Source organism: Tachypleus tridentatus, unplaced genomic scaffold (assembly GCF_004210375.1).
Source record: "Tachypleus tridentatus isolate NWPU-2018 unplaced genomic scaffold, ASM421037v1 Hic_cluster_2, whole genome shotgun sequence".
In the NCBI taxonomy this organism is placed as follows: Eukaryota; Metazoa; Arthropoda; class Merostomata; order Xiphosura; family Limulidae; genus Tachypleus; species Tachypleus tridentatus.
Window position 1 is genome coordinate 26,679,227 of NW_027467782.1, and position 14,797 is coordinate 26,694,023.

At 31.6% G+C, this 14,797-nt stretch overlaps 1 protein-coding gene and 1 long non-coding RNA gene across 5 annotated transcripts in view; one reads left to right on the forward strand and one right to left on the reverse strand.

The window, feature by feature from the left end:
- The window catches only part of LOC143242445 (uncharacterized), a 28,657-nt gene extending 17,488 nt beyond the window's left edge, over window positions 1-11,169 (reverse strand). The window contains exon 1 of the long non-coding RNA XR_013022698.1: window positions 10,963-11,169. This is a non-coding gene — a long non-coding RNA (uncharacterized LOC143242445). The remainder of the gene's footprint in view (window positions 1-10,962) is intronic.
- The window catches only part of LOC143242444 (anoctamin-6-like), a 40,871-nt gene that overhangs the window by 2,499 nt on the left and 23,575 nt on the right, over window positions 1-14,797 (forward strand). For 3 of the 4 annotated variants that reach the window (XM_076485849.1, XM_076485848.1, XM_076485847.1), the window contains one exon: window positions 2,193-2,476. The exons of the other annotated variant lie outside the window; for it this stretch is intronic. The gene's annotated coding sequence lies outside the window, so the exon portion shown is untranslated. The remainder of the gene's footprint in view (window positions 1-2,192; window positions 2,477-14,797) is intronic. 4 annotated transcript variants of the gene reach the window in all.

The window sequence follows — 14,797 nt, forward strand, 5'->3', positions numbered from 1 at the left end:
TATTTTTAGTTGCTTGCATTCATCAGTGGTATGATTCCAGATTATAATATCACTCTTTATCATGCTAATACTTACATTGACTTTTCATGTGAAACAAGCCATTTCATTTTGATCTTTAATTTTTACTTTTAAATATTTGCTAGAACATGTCTTTATAAATAAAAGTTATAGGCAGTGGACCAGTCATTTTTGTAACTATCTATTGTAAACGTAATGATTAATGTTATGAAGTATTTTCTTTAGTTAAAACTTGGATATTCTTCACAAGTATAAAATATAAAACATTGCCTGAGGAAGTATCTCAAGTCTTAATTAGTTACAGCATTCCTGTTTCACTATGACGTAATTTTTTGTGTAACTTTGTTGATGTGATAAAGAGATCATCATATCAAAGTAGTGAAATATAAAATTATAGCAGTCTGATGAGCAACGTTACAGTAATTACTCAACCATGAAGTTTTAGTAAAAGTTTACACTCATAGTTTACTGTAGTGTCTCTCATTTAGAATCAGGCTATTTGGATCAAAATTATTCTGTAAGCTTATTTTATTAAATAACTTTGCAATCATTTTGAAAAGAGTCCTTTATATTTTTGCTTACATTTTTTAGTTTATTAAAACTTTTGAATTTAGCAAACAATTTTGAAAAATATTATACATCAAGCTTATGGTTTGGGAAAGATATAGTTTTTATCCTACTCAGTGTCTTCAAATACCAGAACAAAAAGTGTGTGCAGAATAAAACAAGTTAAGTTGATTTTGTGTAAACATGTCTTTGTCTTTATTCAAGTAAGCAAATATGTCACTGTTTAAGTTCACCAAATTAAAAAAATATATTATTGATTTTATTATTTTATGTTTCCAGTATTAAATAAAGTATTTAATTAAATACTTTTTATTGTAACAGCTCATTTAAAGTTGACTGAAGTTACCAAATTTAACAGAGTTAAAACATGGTCCTTGAATATATTGAAGCCAAGAGAATGATGTATGTCATCTGTAATTTATAATGTATCATGTAGACATTATGAAATTTATACTAATGCATAAAATTCTGTTTAATTAAATGAACACTGAAAATAAGGTAACAAAGATTATCTTCTTTATGCTTACTGTCACTCAGTTTTCAGTTCAGAGGAATTTCTTCCAGTTGTTAGTTCTGTTCAGATGACAAACAGTACATCAATATTCATAAGGTAACTGTGCTGATTTGAAGATTTATGGAAGATTCATTTTAAAATTTGAATTAACCCTACAAATGAATTACACTATTTTCTTTGTAGAATGTCAAAACATTATAAAATGAAAAGATAGAGGTTTTGTTTCAATATCTTAAAATCTCATAACATTATCCATTTATACATATGTTTATACTTTTTATTAAATTCACCCTACAGCCGTTTTTGGCTGACGTTACTTGAGTTGCTCTGATGCAGTACACGTGCACTCGTTACTTTATCCAAGAACATGAAACTTGTCTCCACAAAGTGACCTGTATTGGCTGTATTTGTGTAAACTAGTATTTTGTAAAATAGTCACAAGTGAGTTATAAGTTATAAAAAGTTCTTGAATTTAATTTATCTTAAAATACAGAACAGTAAATAAAGAAGTAGAGTAAACAATAATATTTTCTAGTTTTGAACTTTTTTACTCATTTGGGGCTTGACTCAGTACTGAATATCAAGTCTCATAAAATTTTACAGTAAGATGTGAAACAAAATGATATTTTAAATTTGGCATGTGTACATTTCAAAACAACAAAAAATCATAAATTACTACATCAGTACCTTAGGATTTCACTATAATTTATAAAACTCTGTAACTTAGCTCTGTTTGAGTGATATTCAAAAGTAAGTGTACATAAGCAAGTGCTTCCAAAAATGGCAAGAGGTAGGTAGGGGCACTGAGACTAATTCAGTAAATGTAGCAAGCAGAAAAGATAGGAGATTCAATTTTCCAAATTATAACTTCTCAATATCAGTAATTTGAGCTCTTTACTTATAAGAAATTATAGTCTTGGTATTTGGACATCACAAACTCTAATTTGAGCACATCATAAAATGCATAAAACATGATATTTAGATTTTTTTTTCAATATTCACTTTTAAAATAAAAATTTAACTTATGTATAATACTAAAATTTGAATTATACTTTCCAATTTAAAACCAAACTCATTTGTTTTGAATTTTCAGCAAAGCTTTACGAGGGCTATTTGTGCTAGACCTCCCTAATTTAGTAATGTGAGACTTGAGGGAAGGCAGTTTGTTATCACCACCCACCACCAACTCTTGAGCTTCTCTTTTACCAGTGAATGGTGGGATTGATCATCACATTTAACACCCCCACAGTTCAAAGGGCCAGCGAGTTTGTTGTGAGGAGGATTCAATCCCCTAACCCACGGGTTACGAGTTGAGTGCCTTAACCACCTGATTTGAAATTAGTGTTTTGAAGAAAATGTTTAATGAAAAATTTTGCGGTAAGTAAATTTTTCTTGTCCAGCTTTCATCATTGAGTCATAGAAATTGAAATGAATGTTGTGATATTATGCCATTCAGTGGACACGTGGTATCAGAATATTTATTTTCACCACCTTAGTTTCAAAAGGGGTATGTAAAAAAAAAGTTTTTTTATGTAACCATTTTTTAAAATAATACAAAAGTTATTTTATCCATACAATGAAATTCTATTGTAATTAATCATTTTTATTAAGTAAACTGTATCTGGTCTAAAAACAAAAGCTTTTGAACATGACCCTTTCTTCATAAACTAAAACATCAACAACAAAAAGACAAGTTTACTTGTGAATACACTTTGCAAAGCCTGAGAAATTGTGCAGGAGGAACTGTGAACTTTTGACTGGTTATGCTGATTTCTCCAAGCCAGTTCACTTGGCTGTGGTTTTGCTAGATAGTAGACATAGGGATAGTGGGAATCTCCTTAATCCATTCATGCACGTCACTAATCAGATGACGAGAGATTTGGCTAATCATTAAAATTAAATTTTCAAGTAACCATGGTTTATTCTCTTTGGAAAGCACACTAGCTGAGCTAGCACTCAGTTTATTAAACTAAGCCTCAGATCGACCTTAATGTGTGGTATTCAAGTACAGTGATGCTTATCACACAGTTATAAGTAGCTGCAAAATACAAATCCCTAAATGTTTTGCACAGAATTATTTCAAACATGAACAATAAGAAATCCCACCTAATATCATTGTGCAATCACCAAAATAATCATTACTCAAACATTAAAACTAAGTCTCCATCCAACTACTGTCTTCTAGGTTTCTTAGGACTACAACAGGCTCATGGAGAATTGAACAAGATGTGTAGATAGAGATGAAATCAATAACTTTAATACATATTCCACACTGTTAATTCTAACTCTGAACCTCGTGCACTGTACTACAGTCCATTTCATAGTAAGGAAGTACTAATTATTGTAATGATTGAAAATCGCCTCACTTTAGGATGATATGACAATAAAAATACAAGTACAAGTGGTACAGCACAATAGATACAGCTTGTAATGTTTGCCTATAATAAAAGATCAGTATTCATATAAGACTTGCATCTGATTTACATAGACACTTAAACTGCATTTAAAAACAGAAAATCTAACATACTAAATAAAATAAGCAAAAAGATTAAAAATGTTTAGTGTAAAACTATGAATCAAAACCAATTTATGAAAAACACAATTAAAATTTATCATACATCTGGAATGGATGCTGCATACCTACAACATGCAGTGAAATATTAAACAACTTATGTACGACCAAACTGCTCCCAAAAATAATTTTCTGATCATGACTTCACCAGTAACTAAAACAGTGAAAACCACTATTTGTGTGAACCTCAACAGACACAATTACAATGTTAATCATAAACTGGATTCTTTTTATAAATCATTGAATTGCATGATGCACAAGCACACAGAAATGAACTGAAAACTGCTGAGGATGATGTATGTGGCATAAATGAAATAACTTCATTGTAGCAGTAACTTGGTTGTTCAACATCATAATACTATTGTATTAATTTACCACATGTAGGTGTGTGAATTTCTACACATTACATGTGGCATTTAGAGCATAATGAAAGCTGATCACTAAGATGTTACTGACTAGTCATAGCATAACATTAGTTGAAATATATCATGCTGACTCTCCCTTCAGTGTTACACAAAGAGGGATATCTAAGAATGGGTTAAGATTCAAAGAGTCATATCCATTGTTTCATGAAATAGTTGTATTGTACTTTATACTTCCTTCTATATATGAAACTTTATTGTTGTAAGATGTAGAAGATACTTCTCTGAATACTTGTAATCTGATTTGATGAGTGATCAACTGAAGAAAGGGAATGGATATGGTCAGATTTATTTTGGAAAAGTCAGGATTTGCCACAAAGATATATTTGTAATTTTTTTGTTGAAGATGCTAAATGCTTGTGTTTTAGTTATTTACATGGAGTAAACTTTAGGGCAAGTAGTTCTTGATGCAAAAGATTGTTTTTGTCATTCCAAAAATATCAAGAGACTGGCTTATCAAAATTTCCATAAACAATACGTTCATAGAATTTCTCATTAATTTGTCACTTTTCACCAACAGATGTAAAAGGTTTCATAGATCATGTGTTATTTATTAGATAAAATACTTGGCTATACAAGCAACAGACCATTTTAACTGAGAAGATATTCACCAACTGTCCCATTTATTAATAGAAGTTGGAATTTTTTGTGTGTGTGATTTATTTTTCTCCAAAATTTGATGTTTCAAACAAGACAGGTTTTCTAAATTCCTTGAAGCTGCTGTAAATCATTTATTAATGGATTTTTTAGCCCATCTCAAACCTACCACCACTTCTCCATAGTGTACTCTTCTGTCAAAACTATATGGAATCCTGGCTAATAATTAAATACCCATTATGTCATTTAGATGTAAATATCCAGTGTACCTTTGAAAGATTGTAAATGTCAATACACTAGATGCAAAAGGTAAACAACACAAATAACCTGAAGTCAACTTGTATATCTAATGAATATAAAGTTTTTAATGTTTATGACAGTGTCAGTCTGAGGCATGTTCATTGTAGTTTTGAAAACTGATTTTAAAAAATTAAATACAACAAGAAGATTTTCAAACATATCTCATACAAATATCTTTGGTAGCATGTATGTGAAGTTCAGTTAAGTTGTTGCTTATAATTATAAATATTGTACCAAGTATAGTTTTGTTTCTGGAATATGTTAAATACTTTTTCCTTTCATAATTACTTGCAGCAGTCTACATATTGTGAAGACTGTAAATGTACAGCCTGATTCAGTGTCAAATTTGCAAGTCATATTGATGTAAGAATGTTGTTATGAATTAGGAAGAAACAAACCTTTTGCTTATATCAAATTATTATTTTGTTTGCCACAATGAACATTTTTTATTATAATATTTGTTATCAAAACTGAGAGAAATGAGTGAAAGGAACATTGATATCAAACAGATATGCATTCAGATTCATCCTGATACTTTTGTGAAATCTTCATCTTTTAGTCACAAAACCTTGTGTTATGGTCTTATATATTCCAAGTTCAACTCGCAGTCTGGAGTAGTGGGTTTGAATTCATGTCCAACCAAAAATGCTTGTTCTTTCAGCTTTGGGACATTATAATATTATAATCTTTTTGGTGGGAATACAGTTTCCATTAAATACTTTAATGTAGAAAGCAAATAAATAGAAACTACCTCTAATATTTCTACCAATTATACCCCCAATCTTTCAAAATAAAAGATATTTATTTGAAATATATACCCTACTATGATATATATGCAAAAACGGCTCATTTGGGTTGAGAAAATATTTTACATAGAAGAGCGAACAACGTTTCTACCTTCTTCTTTGTGAACCTGACGATGACCGGAGAAGGTCGAAACGTTGTTCGCTCTTCTATGTAAAATATTTTCTCAACCCAAACAAGCCGTTTTTGCATATATATTTCTCAACAAGTGGGTCTCTCGACATCACTGATTACCCTACTATGATATTTGTGTATGATCTTTGATTATTCATGGCAACTGATTAGACTGACTACACTGTTTGGATTTTTAATGATAGATGGGATATTCTGAACACATTTTAATGCTGTTCCATTATGGCTGTAAGTTAGCAGCATGGACTATTAACAACAATGCAATATTGATATATATATATATATGTAAAAAAAACTCAGGAAATAACCAAAATTACATAGTAAAGCACATACCTATAAAAATAGAAGTTACACAAATATAAAACCAGTGGTACACAAACACTTACCATACTGTCACTTGCACCATGTTATACATATTGATGAATAATGGAGATTTTCAATTTTTTTATTATTTAAGTATGAAAATGACAGAAGTATGAAAATTACATGATTATATATTTATAGGTTTCAGTTATTACAGAGGCAGTTTTATGTTTATAAATTAATTTTAGGTGCTGAATATATTTATATTCAGTCCAGTTATGTTTTAATCATAATATACATGTAATTATCATCATATTTCGAACTTTTTTGTTAGCTTGTATAATGAAAAATAAAATGATTAATGACATTGTCAGTTTATCACTAGATTGATTTATAACATCTACAAACTAAAAGGTAAACAGAATGTATCTATGATTCACTCTGTTCCTGTGCAGGTACAGTGGTAAATTTATGAATTCTTAATGCTAAAATCGGGGGTTCAGTTCCATTTGGTGGATACAATAGACAACCTGATGTGGCTTTGCAAAAAGAAAACACACACACTTGTCTCCTTAGTAATGCAATTTTGTGTTTCACCATCAACGATTTCAAGTTTATTCATATAACATTTAATTATTTTCAGGCATATTTTAGTGTTTTTAGTTTCAAATTTTATGCATATTATTTCGTAAAATTTGTGAAGTATAGTTATAATTTATGCTGCTAAATTTGGATGTTCCCTTGATAAAAGAACAGATTTTAATTTAAACTTATCAAAACTCCTGTGAATCAGTATTAAGTTTACCAGTCAGAAAAGTCAAATAGTATTAATATTTTGAAGTACAAATGTTGTTTGTAGTAAAAGATCTGTTTGTATGATTGCAATGCATGTGGAACTTGTACATGCTTGGTTTAGTTGTATTTTTATAAATGAAAGGTAAGCTATATTACCCACATTAAGCAAGAATAAATTTGTGTCTAAGAGAAATAATCTCAGATTTATAGAACAATGGAAAACATCCAAGAATCATTATAAATTTGTATTGGTACATCTGTCTTTAGTAATGTAGTACCAATATTAAGAGTCGTATTTCAGTTATTAACCTTTTTTCTAAATTTGAATCAGGAACAGCAAGATAGTTGTACTATATTTTCTATCCATTTTCCTTGTTGTGTAGAAAATTAAATTTGATAACAGTGCATTAGCTTAGATGTCATGATTTTTATGATATGCATAGTTTATAGTGTACATCCAGTTAGATTTGATTGGTATGTAGCTTTCATAGTTGCAGCCAACAGTATGTAATATTCCACAGTTTTAAAATATATATGGATGAGTGCAAAGTGAATTGTTTTAATTTGACTGTATCCTTGAAAACCATGTATATACCTTTTCCTGACTTGTAATGACTACGTACACTACTGTCTACAGTATTTTGCACATGATTACGTAGTTCAGACTACATAACTTAAAAATAAATTTCCAAGACAGACATGTATGTAGTCAAGGTTTAAAATCAACTGTATTATAGTTATCTATTTATTTTCATTTACCTCTGCGCAAACAAATTGTGTGTAAAACGTCAGGAGATATTTACAACAATGTTATAACAATAACTTGACACACATAAATGTACAGTTTTAGTAACATTGTCTTACATGACATATTTTAAACTTTAAGTGACCTAAACAAATCATTTTATTTAAGGCATAATGAACTTTAAAATTTTAACACATACATAAGCTCTTAACATTAGGTTTAAGTTAGTTTTATATCTGTTTAGCAGTGTTTTGACCAGAATTGTATGTTTCTACTAAATAGGTTTGCCATACATTTTTTATGTAGAATGAGCAGACTTGATAAATGGTGACCTCCAAGTCATTTGTTAAAAATGGTATGAGGTATTATCCATATTAATGTTTATAATTCTGTTGTTTCTTGTGAGTGTGTTTAACTGTTGGTTGTTGTGGAGGAGTGAATTTGAACTTGAATATGAAAAACAAAACAGGTTATTGTAATATTCTAGATGTAAGAAATAGTGTGTTATAAGGAACTTTACAAAATCATACTGTTTACTATGATTGTGGGAGTTTTAATATTTTCTTACAAAACTGTAAAAATGCCACTATATTTTTGTTTGAAATGTTTCCACGGTTTTTTGCTCATAATACTGAACTGGTATCTCTCACTTTTTTTAAATGTTGGCTGTGATTAAGTTTTCATTTGCCATTCTTTGTATTACTTTTATATTGTTTTAATAATTTCATGTTGTGCTTTTTGCTGGTTTTTTTTTACCTCATGAATTGTTTGATCTGTCTTACTGTATGGGTATTGTAGTTTGTAATTTGGTCTACATATTGCTTGCTGCAGGTGATTACAAGCCTATTAGCCTTATATCAGTAGCATAAAGATATTTTTGAAAGTATGATAAAATGTGTTTTCTCAGTTCAATTAACAAAATTTTAGATTCAGGTAGCCAACATTGTTTCATTAAAGGACACATTGCTTTACAAATCTTATGACATTCTTTGAAGAGGCTACTGCTTAAGAAGATGAGGGTAAGAATATACATTTAGTGTTTATGGATTTACTAAACATTTAACATCAGCTGGATTCTTTTTTCAATGACTCTTCAATTTTAAATATATTCATAATCAACTAAATCATAAATCCTTAATGGCCAGTTTTGATGTAATCTCTGTCTTCACAAAGTCCCAACAACTGAAACCCACAAGATAGCCTAAGAACTTTATATCCAAGATCCCAACCCATTGACACACACCCCCAACAACCAATTAGTAACCCTTATAGAATTCACTACTACCAAAACTATCTACAAATAAATGGCATGAGTATGGGGAATCCCATGTCAACATTTTTATGACACAGATTGAATCACAAGCAATCAATTCAGCCTTCTATCCACCACTATACTGGTACAGGTATGTTGATGATACAATTGCTAGATTTGCATCTACAGAACACACAGTTTTCTCAATCATGTTAACTCGATACACTCCAACAATAAGTTGGCCTGTGAACGGGAAAAAAACTAACCAAATAGTATTTCTTAATCTCAAAACCACTAGAACTGATACACGATTCAAAACAGAAATCCACAGAATAATCACCCATACTGGATTATACGTTCCTGGGACTCAGCACATGAAACAAAACAAGAACTCAACATATTAAGAAACCAAATAAACACAGCCACAAAACTATGTTTGCCAGATAAAATTAATGAATTAGACAAAATAAAATGACACTTTTCCTCAAAAACCATGGAACAAATTATACACACACACACACACACACACACACACACACACACACACACCTAGACCAACAACAAACAAACAACAATAAATCCCAAGATACAACAAACTACAAAACCTTATAGTGCTGCATACCATATGTCCCCAACATCAACGAAAAACTAACCAACATTTCAAAAAACTTAAAATGCAACATTCCAGTAAACATCAAATTTATTCAAAAACCAGGTACAAAATTAATGTCCATACTATGTAAAAACTACACTGACAAATACAACACCAACATAATTTATAAAATACAATACAACAACTGCCATGATTTCTATACCGGGGAAATAAGCAGAAACAATGGAAACTAGATTCATAGAACACAAAAACACACTTTCACATGTTTTTGAACACTGAAAATCAAATAAACACAACCATAGAAAACACCCAGATATCAAGTAGGGAAACAAATAAAAACAAACACAAATTCAAATAAACCCTACTTATACAACAACGAAAACCAAAATTAAACGAATATGAAGGAACACCTTTCTACGTATACTAATTAATAACTTTACATCCACTTGCAACACTCCTACAGTCCTGTACCTGTTTATACTCTTGTCCATAAAAAAATGTCTATCAACAGTCACACTAAAACTCTTTTTTAATCTGAAGACGACCTTCGAAAGTTGAAACATTGTTTTCTCCTTATCAATAAAATACCCATACCAGCCATTCTGAGATCAAATTTGCTCTTTGGATAGAAGGATGGCTGGATGGAAGAAGGTAGAGGGTTTTGTTTTTTTTAAAATGGAGTTCAGTTAAATTTGATTGATGTCACAAGTAGGCATACCTCAGTGTTTGGATGTATGCTGTTATTGATTTACACAATAATATGGATAAAGTAATGATTCATTGATGCTTAAAATTGCTGATGGTGTTAACCCTAACCATACATTAACCTGTTTTGCATATGTTGCAACCTCTCTACATAATTACATTCAAAATCCAATTAATCTACTTTGATATTAATGTATTACATTAAACCTAATGTCAAAACATAATTAATAAATAAAAATGTTAATATTATACCATATTTAAGTTCCTAATTTTATGTGGAAGTATCTTTAAAAAATTCTCAATCTTCCTCAGTTATAGAATCGATAATTTACTTTCTAAGTCTCTCTTTGTATTTAATTTATTGACCCTTCCTTTCAGAAGTACACAATTTAATATAAGCTGCTCATTATAATATAATTATTATTTGAACAGAGTGAAATGTTTATAGCCTTCAATCTTTGTGTACAAGGCCATAAACTAGAAAATCGCTCACTTGACATACCAATCTGCCACATCCTCTATTTCACAAATTGCTGATAGTCCTTTGTAACATTTAATACTACATTATATATAACCAATAGAAAGTTAAAGTTTAAATTACATGTATTGTTTCCAAAACATACCTCCTCTCACACTACAGCTATTCTTGACTGCCAGCATTTCTTCGTTTGTCTATCAAAGCATTGGTCTGATTATTTTCTTGCTTGCTCCATTCTTTTATATCACACTTAATTGCCCTAAGTGATATTTGTCTTGTTACACTCTCCATCTACATCAGTTGGTATCCTGGTTCTATATGTAAACATCTTAATCAGATAAAGTTACCACTTTTGCTTGACAGTATCACTAATGGGTTTTCCAGTGCTGTGATTTTTCAGAGATACTTTGAGCATTCTTCATGTCACTTGGTTGATCTTTTTAAAAAAGAAAAATTGATTATCAAACCAATTTTCAGTGACATTGAAAAATATATTTGGTTTGGTGTTTTTTGGAAGGTGAGGCTCTGAGGCTGCAATTATGGGTGCTTCTTGACATTCCGGAAAGAATTTAGAATAGTTTTTTCCTGCACCTTCCTTTGGCCTGTTAGCTTTTTAGTCTCTTCATGGGACAGTGGTAAGTTTACTGATTTAAAACACTGGAATTTCAGGTTCAGTTTTCCAGATAGCCCAATGCTGGTTTGCTCAAACAAAACAAACTTACCAAATTAAGTGTTGTTCCAAACAATGGTAATAAATACAGTCTTTAAAAGAAATACACAAGCAGGCCACTTTTAGATAAGCTGCTTCAAAAGCATTTTCTTCATTTGGTTCATTAAGGGTATGATGTTTTGGGTCTTTTCCCTAATTACTTTTGAGCATGCACACCTTACTTGATGGCTGAAAGGCCTGGAAGCAAATATTTAGTTTTTTTTCTGCACCTATAACATTGTGTTTTATGCAAAGAGCTTTGCTACTCAGTTACATGAAGGAACAGTTATGACTTGTCCACCAAGGTTGTTGGATCTATGTGATTTAGCCTACCACTGCTACATGAAAACTCATCCCAACTCTTAAATAATGCATCTGTTTCTCAAACTTAGGGGTTCTAAGGTGGAGTTTGTAATTAACCTGAATAGGTCAATGGCCTCTGGTGGGATAGTGGAAAGTTTATGGACTTACAACTCTTAAAATCCAATGTGTTTTTTTCCTGACAACAAACTGTTGGAAGGTTCTCAGGATCAGCAACTTCACTGAAGACAAGTTGAACTCATTGTAAGCATACACACATGCTGTTACATTCATCTTTGTCATTGTTGATGTATCATGTTTCATTGCACTTACAAAAGATTATACATCTGTGCCTCTTCAAGGGTCCTGACAAACCTGGCATTAGCCTCTTCTTACATTGGTACCAAAATAGATTTTTTTCATATCCAAGGCTTCTGCTGCTTGGTCTGAATGCTGCCAGCAGCATCAGTGATCATTTTCTACCTTCAGGGTCTGTGGCAACTTAGCCCTAAGAATTTGTGGACATGTAGTAACCTTAACCAAGGATCTGTGGGAACTCCATATCCTTAAATCAGGGTTAGTCACTCACTTTACACCTTCCTTGTCATTATCAATCAAACCTATAGCATATCCATTACCTGCAGATCTTGAGACTTTACAATTTGTGGCTATCAGAGTTTGGTTGGTGTTGGGGTAAGAAGAGTACTAGTTCTTTCAGGGCTTTATTTCCATCAATTAATGGTCCTAAGAAGACAAGAAATTGGTGTCCAGTTGTTAATCTTTCTCATCTGTATCAATACTTAGATTTTCTAAGGTACACAAGTTGCTCATTCCTCATTCTGAGTTTCCATTTATTTTGCTGGGATTGTGGATGTTCAAGTTTTTGTAGTTGGTTCCATTTTGCACATTACCACAGTGGTGGTACACCAACACTATTAGAACTTTTTGTGCACAAGGGTCAGGTGCTGCAGTTCGAGGTTTTTACCATCAGACGAGCATCAGTATCACATTGGTTCTATTGAATCACATAAGCTTTTTTCATCACCTTCATTGCCTAGCACTGTTCACCATTGGATCGAAAGTGAAACAATTTGTAAGTTGGTCAGTTGCATGTATGATGCTGAGATGTAGCATTGAAGCTCAGTATTATTGAACAAATTAACTTGTCCATGGCACTGTGTTATTGATCTGCTTGGACGAGTTATCTCATCTATGGCACTGAACAGGTTAAACCAAGACAGATTGTTTAACAAAATAGTTGATTGGTTGTGTCTGGTTTTGGCAAGGGATGCATTCCATTAGGATATGACAGATTTACAATTTTTGGCATTCTCTTCAATTGTCATGTTACTCAAGGTATGAGCAATGATTTGTTCCATTCCATTGTTGGGTCCTGTTGATAGCACTAAATTTGCATCCTGTTCCTGTTTCTGCAGTACATTCATAAGTGGCTACTTCTTCTGTTTCATCTTTAGTAACCTCTGTGGAGGCAGCATGATTTGACGTGGCACACCCAGCTATCCAGAAGTTAAGCTACAGGTATGGAGGTTATGCAGTTCTTTGTATAGTACAAGCATTTAATTTTTAATGTTACTATGTGTCTTTCTCGGTTTTTGCTTTGTTCTGTGATGGATATTTATCTACAAAAATGACACATATTGACAATGGTGGATTGAGAAGAGGTTGAATCCACTTCAGTCTTAAGTGCCAACCATAACATGTATTTCGATCTGGCTATTTGGGAAATATTTTTGCATCTTCCCTGTAAAGATGGCCATATTGACTACCATCTGATACAACAAAATATTTTTTCAGTTCCTTTACTTTCCAAATTCCTCAAGTTGATTTGGGGTCTTTGGGTACTGGTATGTTAAGGTTGCATAACATGCCATTTTTCGACACTTGTTTGTGATCTGAGTCTCGTATGTGATGTCTCGCCTTTGCCTGAAAGTTTATTTTTTGTTGCTGCTGACCTATGGACATTGCCAGTTAGAACAGTTTGTGCTGACTGTCCACAGGATGTTGTATCATTTAACCTACATTCTTGGACTGGTCCTTTTTACCCAAGACACAGTCAGGATTGGGGATAAATTATTTTTCCTGTTTTATGCCATCACTATTTTTCACTTCTGTGACTGATAAGACTTTGGTTCAAATGAAAGTGTTTTGGTTTTTTATGTTGTGTTATTTAATTGACGAAGGTATTCTCAATAGAAATACTACATTTTATGGTTTAAGTTAAAATATCGCTAATAATTCCTAAAAGAGTAACTGACATAACAAGAACTATCAATACGAAAAAATACTGCATTGTAGAAGATAAGCTACACAAATATCTTTCTCCTTCAGGGAAATCTTGGTTGCATCATTTATAGTCAGAACATCTGACAACAGAAAGCACATTGAAAGATGTTAAGTAATCAGATCTGTAATTTTCGTAAAATGGTGAATAAATCATGCCTCATACAGATACTAATAATATAGATACACTTGGCAAAACAGGTAGAACAAACAACTGAATTGAATTAATGTAAATATCCAGTTACTGTAAAAATTAACACAAACGATCTGCTTCATTAATCACTTATTCCACATCATATGTAAAGTGATATTACAGATGTCTGCACAAATATTAGGAGCTGATGTTTGGAGTAGCATGATTTGGTTAGTCTGAAACACATTACAGTTAACATTACTGCCATGCAACATGTAAAAAGTAGACATAACCTTGAGTGGTTGTGTGTTTCCCATCCACCAAGAATGAATAAAAATAAATGGCTTATGCCTTACATGTTATAACAAAGTGCAGCAACAACCTGAATCACCACTAAAAAGTAGATTCTGTTCTTAATAAAAAATTCAAGAGGAACCCTTTTGAAAAATGAAAACATTTTCATCAAATATCACTTTGTACTACATTTAATTTGTTTCAGCATTTAATGATGATTAGAATTAACTGTTCTAGTTTCTA